Genomic DNA, 16,791 nt, shown 5'->3' on the forward strand with positions numbered 1-16,791 from the left:
TTGTTTTTGAGAGGGAGGGAGAGAGAGAGAGAGAGAGAGAGAGAGCAGGGTAGGGGCAGAGAGAGGGGGAGACACAGAATCCGAAGCAGGCTCCAGGCTCTGAGCTGTCCGCACAGAGCCGGACGTGGGGCTCGAACTCACAGACCGCAAGATCATGACTTGAGCCAAAGTCAGACGCTCAACTGACTGAGTCACCCAGGCGCCGTACCCCCCCTTCCGGCTTTTATTGAAGTCCCAAAGAACCAACCAGTCAGCTGCATTTGTTCTGACTGCCTAGGTCGTTTGCCTGGGCCAGAATCAATCCCACACGGATCCAGCTCTTAGGCAATAGGGCCTGAGGGTTCGCCCAGCCCTTGGCTAACAAGTGTGAGGGGGTTTCTTCTGGGTTTCTGAAGGGAAGGGCTCTAAGTTACAACTCATTTTTCTAAGAGCCCCGGACACAATCAAGAGGAATACTCCAAATATTTGGAATGAGCAAGACTGAGTGTGACAGGAGCCAGAGAGTGTAGCCTCCCAGAGAATCAGTGAGGAAGTCCAAATTCCCAGAATGACGGGGCCTTTCCCTCCAAGATGCCAACTGTTGGTTGTTTCCGGTCTACATTCCAGAGTCAAGCTGGGCATCGATAGTGTGCAGCTATCCATCTGTGTTTGCTGAGGACTTTACCGTTCCCCCAGCACACTACCCCCGACACGACACTAAAAACTTCTGCAGGGACGATAGGGTTGGTGTGTCCGACTTTTAAGGGTGTGTCAAAACAGAAAAACAGTTATGCCACCGGCTCTTCCTCAGCTTGGGTTGTACGTGTTTTGATACTTTTTTGAGCAGTTTGGCGTGTATCTGTTCAAGTCACTGTCGTTTTTTAATTTTCTCATTCTAGAAGGTCGGAAGGTTGGAGTCAAGAGGGTTGGCAAGATTGGCAGGTGGAATGGACGCAGAGCGTCAGGGTAGCCGAGTCAGGTGGGAGTGGTTGACCTTCTCTCTGCCAGTCCCCAAAGCCTGCTACCTCCTGGTTCCTTCAAGTGTAGTTCCCCAGGGCCCCAAACGACCTCTGGACGTGCCAGGCCCCAGTGCCCCTCCCTGCTCTCCACTCCAATCACATGTATTTGTCATCGCCACCACCCTTTAAAAAATTGTTTTAAATTGAGGTATAACTTACAGTAAATTGAATGCATAAATCTTACAGACAGAGCCTGACGAATATCACATACACCCCCACACACACATACACTCACACTCACACACGACCATCACTCACATCAAGATATAGAGCATTCCTGGGGCGCCTGGGTGGCTCAGTCAGTGAAATGTCCAACTCTCGATTTCGGCTCAGGTCATGATCTCACATTCATGAGTTCAAGCCCCGTGCTGGGCCCTGTGCTGACAGTGCAGAGCCTCCTTGGGATTCTCTCCTTCTCTCTCTGCCTCTCCCCTGCTTGTGCTCTCCTTCTCTCTCTCTCTCAAAATAAATAAATAAACATTAAAAACCCTCCACTACCCCCCGCCCAGACCAAGGAAACCACTGTACTGACTCTGATGGTCACAGGTAGTTTTGCCCAATTTCGAACCTCAACTAAATCTAATCATACAATAATACAGTATGTCTCCTTTTGTGTCTGGTTCTTTTATTCAACAAATGGTTGCCTGTGCGGTCATTTGTTATTTCTTTTCCATATGGTATTCCATCGTATGAATATTCCATAATTTATTTCTCCATTTTTCTATTGATGAACATTTACATTGCTTCCTGGTTTTGGCTATTATGAATAAAAATGGACGGAGAACATTTTTTTCCCATGTATTTGGTGGACATAAGCACTAATGTCTCTTGAGTATATATCAGAAGTGGAATTGATAGCTTTACTAGGTATAGCTAAATAGTCTTCAAAAGCATCAGTACCGGGGCACCTGGAGGGCTCAGTTGGTTGAGCATCCGACTTCAGCTCAGGTCATGATCTCACCCTTGGTGAGTTTGAGCCCCGCGTCGGGCTCTGTGCTAACAGCTCGGAGCCTGGAGCCTGCCTCGAATTCTGTGTCTCCCTCTCTCTCTGCCCTTCTCCTGCTCACACTCTGTATGTCTCTCTCTGAAAAATAAATAAACACTAAAAAAAAAAAAAAAAAGCATCAGTACCAATTTACATCCCCACAAGTAATAAATATATGTCATCTTGCAAGAAGAGCTACAATTCTTTTCCTTGTATACACTGAGACTTTGTATCTCCTCCCATCAAAAACACAAAGCATATTTCTCCATCCTTCAAATGTGGGCTGACCTTGTGACTTGTTTTGGCTTTGACTAATACAACTATTAAGAAATTGTATGAGACGCTCCAGGCCAGGGCCTTCGGAAGCCTTCCACGTGTCCACTTTCCCAGGCCCCTGCCCAGTTACTGTGTGAATAAGCTCAAGTTAGCATGCTGGATGATCAGAGACACGTCACCCAGTCAATAGCCAATTGACCCTTCGGAGCAGAGCACCCTCTCTGACCAGCAGCTAACTGCGGACCCATGATGGAGCACAGCAAAAACCCAATGACCACCTTGCTGAGCTAATCTTCAGAACTGTGAGATTTTGAGCTAATTGAGTTGTTGTTTCTTTAAGCCACTCATTTTGGAGTGATTTGTTACACAGAAAAACGTAATTGATAAAACACGAGAGTTTCCGTGTTCCACCTCATCACCAACATTAGCATTGTCAATCCTTTTCATGCTTAGCTATTTTAGTAAGGTCTACCACATTTTAAAATTCACTTCTGGACACATCCTAGCTTCCCTAGCTATCTTTTACAGTTTTTGAAGACAGAGCCCATGCTTTACTCAGTAGCTATGATATCAGTATTTGTTGATAGTCTCAATCATACTAAAAGCTTTCCATGAGATAAACAAAAACTTATTCCTAATAACCAGAAATCTTAAGGCTGCAAAGAATGATGCAGTCGTCAACTAATCCACGTCCTTGGCATGCAACATTATGAAATTAAAGCCCAGTCAAATGGTTCTCAATAATTGTGGCATGGAATGCATCACACTGACCCACAGATAGCAGTTACAGAATCTGGAAAGGACATGTCATCCACAGTGTTCACTATACCATAAAAAAACCACTGGAATTACAAAGACACGGGAAAGCCGTGACTTCCGGTCTGGAGAAGAGGAAGTCAATTGAAACCAGCTCCAAGGTCATCTAGATACTGGAATTAGCAGACAAGGACCTTAAAGCAGCTGTTATATGTCCGCCAAAGACCTAAATAGAAAATATGACCCAAATTAATGAACAAATGGGGGAATCTGAGCAAAGAAAGGGAACCTAACCACAAGGACAAGAAAACAAATGGAAAATCCAGACCTGAAAAGTATAGATTCTATATAATGAAAAATTTACGGTGATGAAGACGGCAGCAGTCGGTATGGTGGGGGAACAGAGGAACAGTAATTAGAACTTCTCCAACCCAAGAAACCAAGGGAAAGATTTAGAAAATGGGTGCTCTTGTGATACATGAGATAGTAGAAAGTTGCCTTATATATATGTAAATGGTATCCCAAAGGGCAGGAAAGAGAAAACGGGGCAGAAAAAAATTTGAAGAAAAAATGGCTGGAAATTCCCTAAATTGGTTGAAAAACAAATTTGGGGATTTAAGATGCTTGACAAACCCCAAAGGGAATAAATAGAAAGAAAATCACACCTACGCATAGCATACCATGCCGGGATAAAATTTAACTCGAAGAAAGCCTAACAGTAAAAACATCTTGTGTTCCTAATGAGAGAGTATAACATATGAAACAAGAACGCATAGAACTAAATGGAGTAAGGAAAATCTACAAAGTTGGGTTTTAAACATCACAATGTTAATCTTTGGTAGAATAACTAGACAAAAATCCCCAAATTCATATAGAACATAAACAGCTCTATTGCTGTGGGTTGAATTGTGTAACCTCTCAATTATATGTTGGGGCCCTAACCCCCAATACCTCAGAATGTGACTATATTTGGGGATAGGGTCTTTAAAGAGGAAATTAAAATGAGGCTGTTAGGGGGGCCCTAATCCAATACACTGGTGTCCTTATAAAAAGAGGAGATTACTGAGGCCCCTGGGTGGCTCAGTTGGTTAAGAGTCCAACTTGGGCTCAGGTCATGATCTCATGGTTCATGGGTTCGAGCCCCACATCAGGCTCTGTGCTGACAGCTCCAGAACCTGGAGCCTGCTTCGGATTCTGTGTCTCCCTCTCTCTGCCCTTACCCCACGTGCACTCTCTCTCTGTCTCTCGAAAATAAATAATAAAAAATGTTAAATTTTTAAAAAATGTTTAACATCATTAGTCATCAGGGAAATGCAAATAAAATCAGGAGATCCCTCTATACGTAACAGAATGGGTAAAATGAAAAAATACCGACAGCGCTAAATGTTGGTGAATATACAGAACAACTGGAAATCTCAAACACTGCTCATGGAAATGCAAAATGGTACAGCCACTCTGAAGGAAAGAAGTCAGGCACATACAGCCTCGTACAGTACGATTCCATATATGTGTGATTCTGCAAAGGGCAAAACTGCAGAAACCATTTGTTCAATTGGTTGTGTCTGGGGGTGGCAGTCGTGGAGAGACCAGAGGGAACTCTCTGGGTGCGATGGCAGTTTTCTGCTTCAACACAGATGCGAGTTGTTTAAGTATATGCATTTTTCAAAACTCACCGAATTGTACACTTAAGAGTTGTGTTCTTTGCTGTATGTAAATTTACCTGATCTGTAAACAAAGTAAATGCTGTTTTAAAAAGGGCCAATTCCAAAACAAAAGCAAAACAAGTCAGGTCAATTGCCTCTATCTACAGAATGGTATCTGTTAGTGTTGGGAATGTACACTTCGGTTTGAAGGAGTTCTTCTTCATGAGTGCAGTTTGTCAGCAAGGTATGGCGGGCGGGGTTCTGCTTGACCGTGTCCCAAGCGCGCCGCGGGGCCTGCCTGCTGGGTGATCCGGAGCCTGGTTTCGTTCCTGGGTCCACCTCCGGGGAAGTGAGGCTGGGACATGGCTTGCGGAAGCTTATAGACTTTCCTAAATGTCAAATTTGTAGAAGTAAATCTATGGATCGAAGTTAGGAGGTTGGTTGGGGTTTAGGGGAGGGCTTTCTATCTTCATGTAGCCTTTTTTAAATAAAGGAATTGTAGATAACTTTACCCTTTTCTTTTCTTTCTTTCCTTCAGTGTTATTTCCTTCTGTCAGAGTTCTCTAGAGAAACAGAGCCAATAGGAGGATCGATCTATCTATCTATCTATCTATCTATCTATCTATCTATCTATCTCCTAAAGAGATCTATCTGTTTCCTAAGGAGATCTATCTATCTATCTATCTATCTATCTATCTATCTATCTATCCATCTCTCCGAATAGCTGCCTGTGACTTCCCCTTTGCCTTCCAGTATCCTGTTAGAACCTAACTAACTGCCTCTAGCCCTTGCTTCCTTCCTCTTTCTCCTTTCCTCTTCCTTTCCCTCCTTCCTTCATACATTTTCAAGTTGATCATAATTGAATTCCATTCGTTTGGAATTTTCACTTGTGAGGAGTGACTGACGATACAAGGTTTTCTGTCCAGTGAAGGGGAAGGCAATCTTAGGACTCCAGGAAATTGAGTCTGTGGGTTTCTGGAGATAGCCCTTTTCCTTGTGAATCATTAAGACAGCTGCAAACTGATGGAGACTCCTGTTCTGCATGACCGCGATCTCTATCAGTTAACCATTTGTTTTTTCCATGGGAAAACCAGAAAGCACCTGGGTGGCTCAGTTGGTTAAGCTGTGCTGACAGTGGGGAGCCTACTTGGGATTCTCACTCTCTCCTTCTCTCTGCCCACTTCCCCACTCTCTCTCATTCTCTCTCACAAAATAAATAAACATAAAAAAATGTTTCCCCCCTTTGACATGTGTAAGAACTAATACTCCCATCAAGGTCAACTCTCCGAGATAATAGCAACATAGTTATATCAGCAACTACCTCAAAGACCTTGTCTGTTGGCATTGTTTTTCTTCTCATTTTAATTTATAACCCAAAGCTTGGAGGTGAAGTTGTTTTTCCAACGGTGTTTTCTTTTGTAAATGTTTATTTATTTTGAAAAAGAGAGAGAAAGAGTGTGGGCAAGTGGGAGAGTAGCAGAGGGAGAAAGAGAATCCCAAAGAGGCTCCACACTCAGGGAGGAGCTGGGCTTGGGGCTCGATCCCATGACCCTGGTATCATGACTTGAGCCAAAACCAAGTGTCTGGTGCTCAAAGAACTGAGCCACCCAGGTGCCCCAACAGTGTTTTCTTTTGTAGGAAACGTGCACACTTGTTAGCTGTCATTGTGACTAGAGATTGAGCGAAGGGGAGAAGGTAAGAGGACGAAACGTTAAGAAGGGAGAACAGACATTTACTGATCGAGGACCTGAGCACTTTGTGTGATTCTCACAACTTTCCACCTCAGCTGCTGGGAGCCCCATTTCCCAGGCAGAAAGCTGGGGTGCAGACAGGTGGGACAGCCTTCCTGCCCTGCCCAGTACCTGTGGGACTTGCAAACTGGGGTGTATTCATGCCCTACAGCTGGCACAACCAATTACCACAAACTTGGTGGCTTCAAACGACACAGATTTATTATCTTATGGTCCTGGGAGTCAGAAAATGAGTCTCGGGGTGCTACAAATTAAGGTGTTGCTAGGGCTGGTTCCTTCCGGTGACCCTGGAGAGGGAGTGGGGGAGAATTTGTTTTCTTGCTTTGCTATTCTTCAGCCTAACACATGTGAGCAAACAATGCTATGTTGTGGACACACAAAGCCTTAAAATAAGCACAGCACTTTTCTCTAGAGTGTCCATTTTCCTCAAAGATTTTTAGTAAAGAGTTACATGTAAGCATAGGAATTGAACAGAGCGATTTTCGGTAAAGAGTTACATTTTAATATGAGGCAAACATGGGGATATAACAGAGTGAGTACAAACTTTACGTGACTTAAAAAATTTATTTTTGTCATAGGCAATTTCAAACATTTCCAAAAACAGCAAAAACAGAGTAATAAAACTCCATGTAACCATCACTCAGCTTCAACAACGATCAAGATGTGGCTAATTGAGTTTCATCTGTACCCCCATCCACTCCCCCGCCCCCCATTCTGGACTACTGTGAAGCAAATTCTAAATATTTCACTTCATCTGTAAATATTTTGGTATGCAAAAATTTTATACATATTTTGGCATGCAAATAGTTTGGAGGATTCTTTTTTTTTTTTTAAGTTTATTTATTTTGAGAGAGAAAGAGAGCGTGTGCACAAGCTGGGAAGGGCAAAGGGAGCGGAGAGGGAGAGAGAAAGAACCCCGAGCTGGCTTTGTGCTATCAGTGCAGAGCCCGACACAGGGCTGGATCCCACCAACCACTAGATCAAGACCTGAGCCCAAATCTAGAGTTGGATGCTTAACCAACTGAGCCACCCAAGCAATCCCAGAGGATTCTTTTTTTTTTTTTAATAAAGCCATAAAACTCTTATCCCACCTATAATTTAATAATAATTATCTAATTGCATCCATAATCCAGTCAATGTTCAAATTTTCCCTGTTTGTCTCATAATTTCTTTTACAGTTAATATGCTCAAATCAGGAACAAATAAATAAGGTGCATATGTTGCTGTTGGTTGCTATGACTCTGAAGTCTACTTAAATTTACAGGTTCTTTCTCCCTCATCCTTCTCTCTCTTTCTCTCTCTCTCTCTTTTTAAACTTGCAATTTATCTGTTGAGGAAATTGGTTCTATGTCCTGAAGAGCTTGCCAGTTGGGTGCCATGGTGGAGTTAGTCATGTTCCCCATGCCCCGTATTTGCTGGAAAGTAAAGTTAGAGCTAGAGGCTGGACCAGACTATGGTTTGATTTTTTTTTTTTTTTTTTTTTTGGCAAGAGTACCTCACAGGTGGTGTGGTGTCCTTCCTTTGAGAGGCACGTAATGTCTGGTTGTCTCTTTTTTTGTGATATTACCAATCAGTGATTAACCCTTGATGCAATTCTTTAATGTGTTAAAGTGTTGTAAAAATGGTGACCACCTTCGTCTATCTCCTTCTTCATTCATTAGCTACTGTTCTTTAAAAAATAAACAGAAAAGAGAAACCTTCCTTCATGACTATTCACTTACCTGAGGAACAATTCATATGAAGGTGGGATAGATGTTTGATTTACTTGTTTGTTTAATCGCCAGTTTTCAAAATATTGATTGGGTTTTCCAGCCTCTCCCAGTGAACAGTGAGAGGACATTTTTTAAGTCATTATGAGTTCATGCCATTAAATCTATTTGATGTTCCAATTCATTATAGCTGTTATTATTACTGATGCAGAAATTACCTATGTGGACAGTGAGAGCCTCTTCATGTTGGTTACATTAGTAGTTGGCTTTGCCTTGGGTTTTATAGTTTCCTTCCTTCTGGAATGACAAGATGGTCCAGGCTCAATTTGTCTCTTTCTTACCCTAGACCATGGATTCAGCTATGTCTCCAAGGACTCCTGGTTTCATTTATAGAAAATGGTGTTTAGCTATCATAATCTGGGTGCTAGAGGTGCTTACTGCTATTGGGTTGATTATGTATTCAGGTCTATTCAATGTAGGGAGCTAGGGTATATTTATTTTTTAAGATATAAAAACATCATGAGTTCATACCAATACTTACAATCCGGAATCACAACTGTAGAGTTTTACTTAACCCTATCATACTTAGCTGTACCTCTACTCCAAAACCTAATATCCTATTCCAAACAATACTAACATAATTATTCAGTATATAATATACACACAAATAGTCTTGGAATAACAATTTCAGTATCAACAATAGGAGCAATATGATTACTAGAAACCAGTTGAGACTTTTTATGAAGGGGGCAATTTTGTTGTTGTCGTTATTTGAGTATCTCCTATAAGATATGTATAGTCAAATTTATGTTTTAAAGTCACGTGAAACAGTTCTCACTGTGAAGGCTGCCACCCACTAAATATATTAAATATTTCAATATTTAGAGATTGCTTTTTAAAAATTTTGGTTTTACAATTATGTAAAATAGTCACGATTCCAAAGTCAAAGACACAAAATAAGGTATATTCGTAGAACTCTAGCTTCTGTTCCTGTCCTCCCTTCCTGTAACTTTCAATCAAGTAAGTACTTTCTAAAAGTTTTCAGTTTATCCTTCGACTTTTAAAAGTATAAGTATTCAGTCTTTCTCTTCCCCCATTTTGGAATGTCAAATAGCAAACTTCATTTCTTTAAACCTTGCCTTTTTCACTTACCAGCTTATTCTGGAGATCTCTCGTGGCATGGAGAGAGATTTTTTTCTTTTTCACAGATGCATAATGCCGCCATTTTATGGGTACAGTACAACTTAGTCTTCCAGTTCCCAGTTGGTGGATGTTTGAGTTGTTTTCGACCTTTGCTGTTGCAAATAACGCTGCAATGCCCGTGTTCGTGTTTTTATCATATTCTTGGAATCGATTCCTGAAAGCAAGAATTCTGTCAAAGGCTACATACTAATGTAATTGTGTTAGATATCACCAAATTCCTTTCCGTAGATATTATAATTATTTGTGTCTCTATCAGCAATGTATCAAACTACCTGTTTTCCTGGACAATAGCCTGGACAACAAATTATTTTGTCAAGCTTCTAGATTTTATCAAACTGATAGGTGAGCTACTGGTTTTCAGCAGAGTTTAAAAATAAGTGTAGAGAATCTTTTCATATATTAAATATTTGCTTTTCTTTTAGTGAGACCTCGCATCTCGCATTTTTTGTTGCAGCACATTTTTGAATAAGAAAGGATGTGGTGAGGATATGTTTTCTAAGTTTAGTTATGTCTGAAAATGTTAACTGTATCTGGTCATGATTTGAGTGGGTATGTAATACTTACCTGAAACTTATTTGCCCTCTGAACTTTGACCTTTCTAGCTGCTGAAGTTGAGTTGCTGATGAGACATCTAATGCCACTCTGATTTTTCTCTTTTTGAAACTTTGTAATCTTCTCTGAAGCACTGGAGTTTTGATTGTTCACAATGCTAAGTCTTAGTGTGAGATTAATTCATTCCTTGGGCTGGGCAGTCGGTATATCCTTTCCATCTGAAATGTTCATACATTTTAGCTCTGAGAATTTATATTGTATTATTTCTTTATTTGTTCTCCTTTATTTTGTCTTTCCTGTCCACTTGATCTGGCTTTAGTCAGATGTTGGACCTGCTGGACTGATTGCTTATGGATTTGATCTTTTTCTCCCCCTTTTATATTTCTTAGTTATCTAATTTTGTTTTCTGTGAATTTTCTTAAACTTGATCTTCCAATTCTTTTACTATGGATGCAACAACATTGCATCAAATCTGTCTAAAGATCCATAATTTGTGTCTTTGATACTTACGGTCTCTCTAGTATTACTCCAGATCTGGGAGTTAGTCTTCACTTTTTGATCAGTCTCTGTTGAGTCTGGAGAACTTCCTCTTAGTTAAAAGGGAGATTTATAGGTGTTTGATACGGGCATTAAAGACTCATATTCGCTGAGTCCTTCCTCTGGTTGTCTGTTTAAAACATGGAAAGAACCAGGGGAAACAAAGGAAAGAATGTGAGGGACTGACTTACGAATTTTATACTGGAAATGCATTCTTCTCTTACAGGATATTGTAATTCTCCAGAATTAGCCCCCTTGAAAGACTGTATTTTGAAAACCACAAGGCACTACCAAATATATGGTGTTATATTTCAACAATTTGGTATAGTGCTGTGACTGCTGTACTTGGGGTCCAGAGACCTAGGTTCTGGACTGAAACCTGTGTATTAGTCAAGGCTCTTGGTAGACAGAAACCCAATTCTGACGCTTAAACACCAGCGGGTCTTTTATTTATTTTTATTTTTTTAATGTTTATTTTTGAGAGAGACAGAGACAGAGCGCGAGCGGGGGAGGGGCAGAGAGAGAGGGAGACACAGAATCCGAAGCAGGCTCCAGGCTCCGAGCTGTCAGCACAGAGCCCGATGCGGGGCTCGAACTCACGGACTGCAAGATCATGACCTGAGCTGAAGTCGGACGCTCAACAGACGGAGCCACCCAGGCGCCCAAACACCAGTGGGTCTTAATGGGATCATGTTGTGAGGGGTGCCCACAAATCTGGAGGGAGACCCTTGGGAATGGGGATTCGGCTGCTACCCTTGATCTTGTGTCTCTCTGAGGGTCAGTGTCATGCCAGGATGGTCCACATCGCTGGGGACATGGCTGATGACAGCTCTGGGATCATGATTCAAGAAGAAAGGTGAGCAGAAGACTCTCCCTCCAAACTTTGGCATGAAACGTCCCAGGGACGGACTGAGACTGGCTCTAGTTCTGACAGCTGTTCACCTCGAACCAATCTCTGTGGTCAGGAAGGTCGTGGTCTGGGATGGGACGTGCGTGGAGTGAGACCTTCAGGATGGAAAGCCCACCAGAGCAGCATTGTAGGAGTGAGGGAGGAGGTGGTGTAGTTTTCCCAAGAAGAGGGGAAGCGTGCTGGGCATATAACAGCCCAGATGTCCACTTATCTCTGCCGCTAATTAGATCCAGGACTCCTAAACCACACTGGGCCTCAGCCTTTCTATTTGTGGAGTGAGACATGGAGACGAAGTGCTTCTCTGATTCGCCCCCAGCTCAAATATATTATGAATTTACTGAAGATCAGACGCTTTTCTCCTTATTCTTTTTTAACTTGCGTGAGAATTAAATATATCTGCTAAAGACCAGAAAAGCGTGATTCCACACATTAAATAGGAGAGGGAAACAGAACTATTTAAAGAACATCCTGCATCAGGATTGTGAAGAAGGTGAAGCATATTCCTGTAGTTATTGTTTCGCCCCTGCAGCACAGATAGAAATAGCTAACCAAACTTTTCCCACAGCACATTTTATCCCCCTGAGGAGGGCTCTGATTGTGCCAGAAGGTCCCTGGGGACTGAGTGCCCAGCATGGCATTCTCTTGGCTGCCAGCTGGTCAGGGCAGGCAGCTGTGGATGCCATTTGGCTCCCAGTGTCTCTACCAGTAAGAGTTGGACCAAGAGGTCCTCAAATTCAACTGCGGCTAGCTCTCTACTTACTAGTGGGACCAGCTGATGGACCCTGGGACCTGCAAACACTCCTCACTGTCATTCTTGTGTAAGGGTCAGGAAGTGTAGCAGTTACAATCTAGGTCATGATGGTAACCAGCAGCCATTAATTTCTGATTTCCCTCGATTGCCGGTGCGCTTTTAAAAAGGCACAAATTCTTCCAGCAAAATTGTCAAGGTCTCATTTGTTTCTTCTCCCCCTTTGTTTTCCTGTTCCTTCTCTCTCCTAGTTATATTTTCTTGCTTTGTCTCTCTTTCTACTAGTGCTTGCCACAGATATTTATTAGACTGGAATTTGTTAAACACACCATGGCTTTTTAAATTTTTTTTTAACGTATATTTATTTTTGAGACAGAGAGGGACAGAGCATGAGCAGGGGAGGGGCAGAGAGAGAGGGAGACACAGCATCTGAAGCAGGCTCCAGGCTCTGAGCTGTCAGCATAAAGCCTGACATGAGGCTCCGACTCACAAACTGTGAGATCATGACCTGAGCTGAAGTCGGGCACTCAGCCGACTGAGCCACCCAGGCGCCCCTTACGTGCATGGTTTTTGAACCCAGCCAGAAATGATAATTTAATCAGGTAGTCTGAGTAATGGTATGTTGAGCAAGAAGGATGGAAGGATAGAATCAAAATGAAATCTTGCTTTGAATTGTGCTTCCTACTATGTTCTTAGAGCTTACTTGGTAAGGGGAGCCTGTTCTTTGCCCCTGGACGAGGACAAGGGCAGCCTGTGTGCGGGGTTCCCTCCATTGGCCACTCCAGACCCACTCACCAAGCAGACTTGTATGGGCCACATCAATATGCTGTGTGCCCTCTGGATTCTGGTTGCACTTGGGCAATGGAGAGCTCCAGCAGGAAACTGGAGGAAGGGAAGAGAACAAGGTCAGGAATTTAATCTCCTGCCTCTCTCCAGGTCAACTCATCTGGCTGCGTCCCTTGATGGAAGGGTGATCCTCCCTCCGTGGTCTGCTTTTCACAGCTCTCTTTCCCTTGAGAAAATGCCCTCCCTGCATCCCTGTGGGTCAAGGCTATGGATATGGGTTCCTGGGCCCTTGAGGATCTCTGCTACATGCTGTCTCTACCTTTCTCATTTGACACTTTGTAAAGAAACCCTCCCATATTATTGCAGTTTGAGTGTAACTCTCTTAGGGAGTAAATAATTATGCAGCTACTTCAGTTATAAACGGAATCTGTGACAGAAAATGGTAGTATCCAGTCCAAGATATTAATCTAGACTGTAGTCTTTGCTCGAGGGTAAGAGTTATTATCTTCCTCCCCGAGGTGGGATTTGTTGGCAGACACCTGCCCCTAGTGCGGCTGGTTCTGCGTTCTTTCTCGTCTTACCTGCTCCCTGCTATTTCCATTCCTAGGCTGAAATGGGGGACAGAGGGGGCAAAACAGTTTTCACTTGAATGGGTTCCATCATAACCTCGTTTTGTACCCTCTGGCCTGGCATGGTTAGAAGCAACTCCCCCCCCTAGCCCCCCAGAAACCCCCTGCACTCCCACCTGCAGCTGCCCACCCACGACCCAGGAAGGTCTCCCCTCGGGCTGGTCCTCCAGGGTCCCTTTCACGCTGGGATGCTCACTGCTGGAGAGTCTTCAACCTTACAGGTTATCTTGGGCAGAATTTAAGACTCTAGGTGGCCTTCCCACCAGCAAAGTCCGTATCTGGTTGACAACCTGTCTGGCTCATCTCTGTTGTGCCACCAAAACAGCTCGACAGCCCGACTCTCCCGCCCACCACCGGATCCCCAAACACCTGGGAGCCCGCGGGCCCTGCAAATGGTTCCTCAGTGTCTCCTCTCAGCCAGATGGAGGCAACGGGGGCAGATACCCTCCACCTTCTCTAGTGGGGAGAAGTGGACCTCACAGCCCAGCCCGTCTCCAAAGAAATCCTTCTTATGACGTCATCTTGGTCACTATTTTCTCTAGTCCTTAATCTCGATGAAATGTGGGAAGAGGCGTAAGGGCAGGAGGGAATTAATTTTCCAACATCCACTCTGAAGGATCCTTCCAGGAAGAGAGGCGATTTCTTCTCTCACACCTCTTGGGACGTCATTTTTACTGCATCTTGGAGTCTCAGTCAAAGTCTTCATCTTGACATACTGTGTCAGACTGTGATGTACATTTTGAATTGCTGGATAGAACAAAACAGTTCCAACTGGCTTCTACAATAAGGAGAATTTGTTGGTTCGTGTAATGGAAAGAGTTCGGAGGTTGGGGGCTCGTTTCTCGTTGATTCTCTCAGTTCCCCCCTTCTCTGTGTTTTCAAGACAACTGCCTGAAGCACTCTGGGTATGTGCTTCTTTGTCCACATCCAGGCAACAAGGAGGACATCCCTTCCCTTAACCACTGAACAAGAGTCTTGAGGTTTACTCTGGTCAAAACTTGACAGCTCAGGTTCAGTTGTTAACCTGAGCCAATCCTTATCACCAGGGGTGCCTAATGTGCTGACTGGCTTAAGTCTTGGGTGGGAGCCATCACTGCACCAAGACCGGAAGAGAGGTGGCTTACCCTCATTGGGTTAAACCTCTGGGGATCCATTCCTGGAACTGGGGGTGACAGTAGGGGACGTGAAACTTGTCCTCAACACCTTATGCAAATCTCCTGGCTGTATAAGTAAGAGGAAGGTTTGGAATGGTTGTTCAGGAAACCTCTGCCCCACCCAGTCCAAGGTCATCTTACTCGAGCATCTGATTTTGTCCCCATGTAAGATATGGTTTTGTGGGAATCTAAATATTTTGTACTCATAATACAGACATACTTGTGACTACGAGAGGGGTTCATTTTGCATTGGGGCTGACTTCTCCATTAGGCACAGGGCCCAAGGCCCATGATATTTTTACCGCCCCATAGAAATGTTTTACTTTCTTTTAAAATCAGAAGAAAAAAAGGAACTTTTAGGTTAAAGAAAATGTTTTAATATACAATATTTATATATTCACCTTAGTAGCAATACAGCTGTAAAATGTAATTTTATTATTATTATTATTATTATTATTAGGGGATTGGGCCTAAAAGTGCACTGGTGAGAACCTGCTCAGGCAGCCACGCTGTGCATTCCTTCTTTACTGGGCTCTCCCACCATAGAATTTAAGTGTTGCTAATAAGAACCCAAAGCCTGAGGCAAGGCGATCATTCCTTTGAATTCCAAGGTTACTACCCATTTGCTTAAAGAACAGATGTGGGTTGTATCACTGTTGTACCAGATCTATTATTGTGCTTGAAAACAGCAGTCCAGGGAGGTCAGGCTTGCTTGCACAAAAAAAAAAAAAAAAAAAAGAAAAAAAAAAAAGAAAAAAAAGAAAAGAAAAGAAAAAGAAAAAAAAATAGGAGGGAGGGCAATTTTCCTCCCATTGGAGGCTAATTAACATGGCCATGGTACACTAGGGTTAAAGCATTTTCAAGCCTATCATATCACTTGATCCCGTTAACAATCCCCAGGGGGTACTGACCCATTTAACCCATGAAGAATCAGACTCAGGGAAGGAAAATTGCCTTTCCATAGTTTGCTACACGGTTACTATTTAATGGAGGGTTAGGTCAGACTGCCATTTCTGACTCCAAAGCTTTTGCTTTTGCTGGTGCCCAGAGGCAACTACATTGGAAGTAAAATTTATGTAAACAGTTTAGCAGACCAAGTGAAGCGGGCAGTGTCTTAGGGTATAGGAGAGTCCCAGGAGCTGATCTAGTCTTTGGTGGGAACCGTTTCTCCTACATGCTGCAAAGTTGTCCATGATGCAGCTGTCCCTTCGCCACCACCCTTTCCTGCCCTGACGTGGTCCTTCCAAGTCTGGCTTTTGGTGAATAGCTGAGGAAGTCTGTCCTTACCATCCATAAGGGATGCCCCCTCCATGCAAGGGGCTAATGGCTGGCTCCCGGAACCAGTCAACAATCACTTCCAAACTTTCCATTAACACTGCTGCTGTTCACACTCGCTTCTCCAGCTTTTTCCTTGCATTGCTAACCTGAGTGATCCAGAGTCCTTTCCAGGGTCTCATTCCAGCAAAAACAGTGCACAAAAGCAACCTGAGAAGGTGGCTTCCCAACAACCCCTCTTTCTCCACTTCGAGGAAACGAGACAGACTAGAGCAGTGGCAATCAAAAGTGGAGCTGGCAATACTGACAGCACGGTCATCGCCTAGGAGCTTGTTACAAAGGCAAATTCTTGGGCCCGACGGACTTTCTGAACTAGATCCTGAACTAGATCCGAGAAGACAGGGCCTGGAAAGTTGTGTTTTAATCAGCTCCCAGGTAACTCTTAGGCACGCTAAAATTTAAGAGGCTGTAGCACGGAGGGTGGCGGAATGAGGCCGTACAAAGCAAGAGTGTGTCCCAACTCTCTCTCTCTCTGGGTGGAGTGTGTGGGGAGGCATATTCACTTTAGTAACCACTGTGAAAGTCTCAGTGAAGGGTTGGTAATTTAGTTTGGGACCTGTAAATTTCTCAAAGACACCGCCCCTAGGTAAGGGGCTCAACACCCTTACCCAAGTAGACCAGCCGCCAGATCTCTAGCAGCCTCAATTTCCTAAAAGCTGGAAAAGCAGCCTCAACTTCCTCAAGCTGTTCTGCAGCGAAGAACAGCCGCCTTGGAGCAGTCCGACAAGGAGCAGGCGCACCATCAGGTTGCCAGCTGTGTCTTCTCCCTTAGGTTCCGCCCCTCAGCCACGGCCCCCTTCCGGTCTCCGCGGCCTGGCC

General features: G+C 43.6%; 1 long non-coding RNA gene across 1 annotated transcript; it reads right to left on the bottom strand.

Moving 5' to 3' along the window:
* Nucleotides 1-6,832: 6,832 nt before the first annotated feature.
* Nucleotides 6,833-16,769, bottom strand: LOC106966483 (uncharacterized). Its single transcript, XR_001428785.3, has 4 exons — nt 16,581-16,769; nt 10,384-10,540; nt 9,886-10,091; nt 6,833-9,475 (listed from the first exon to the last, which is right to left on the bottom strand). It is a non-coding gene; the product is annotated as an uncharacterized LOC106966483 (long non-coding RNA).
* Between the last annotated feature and the right edge of the window lie 22 nt (nt 16,770-16,791).

This window comes from Acinonyx jubatus, chromosome C2, assembly GCF_027475565.1.
Source record: "Acinonyx jubatus isolate Ajub_Pintada_27869175 chromosome C2, VMU_Ajub_asm_v1.0, whole genome shotgun sequence".
Taxonomy (NCBI): domain Eukaryota; kingdom Metazoa; phylum Chordata; class Mammalia; order Carnivora; family Felidae; genus Acinonyx; species Acinonyx jubatus.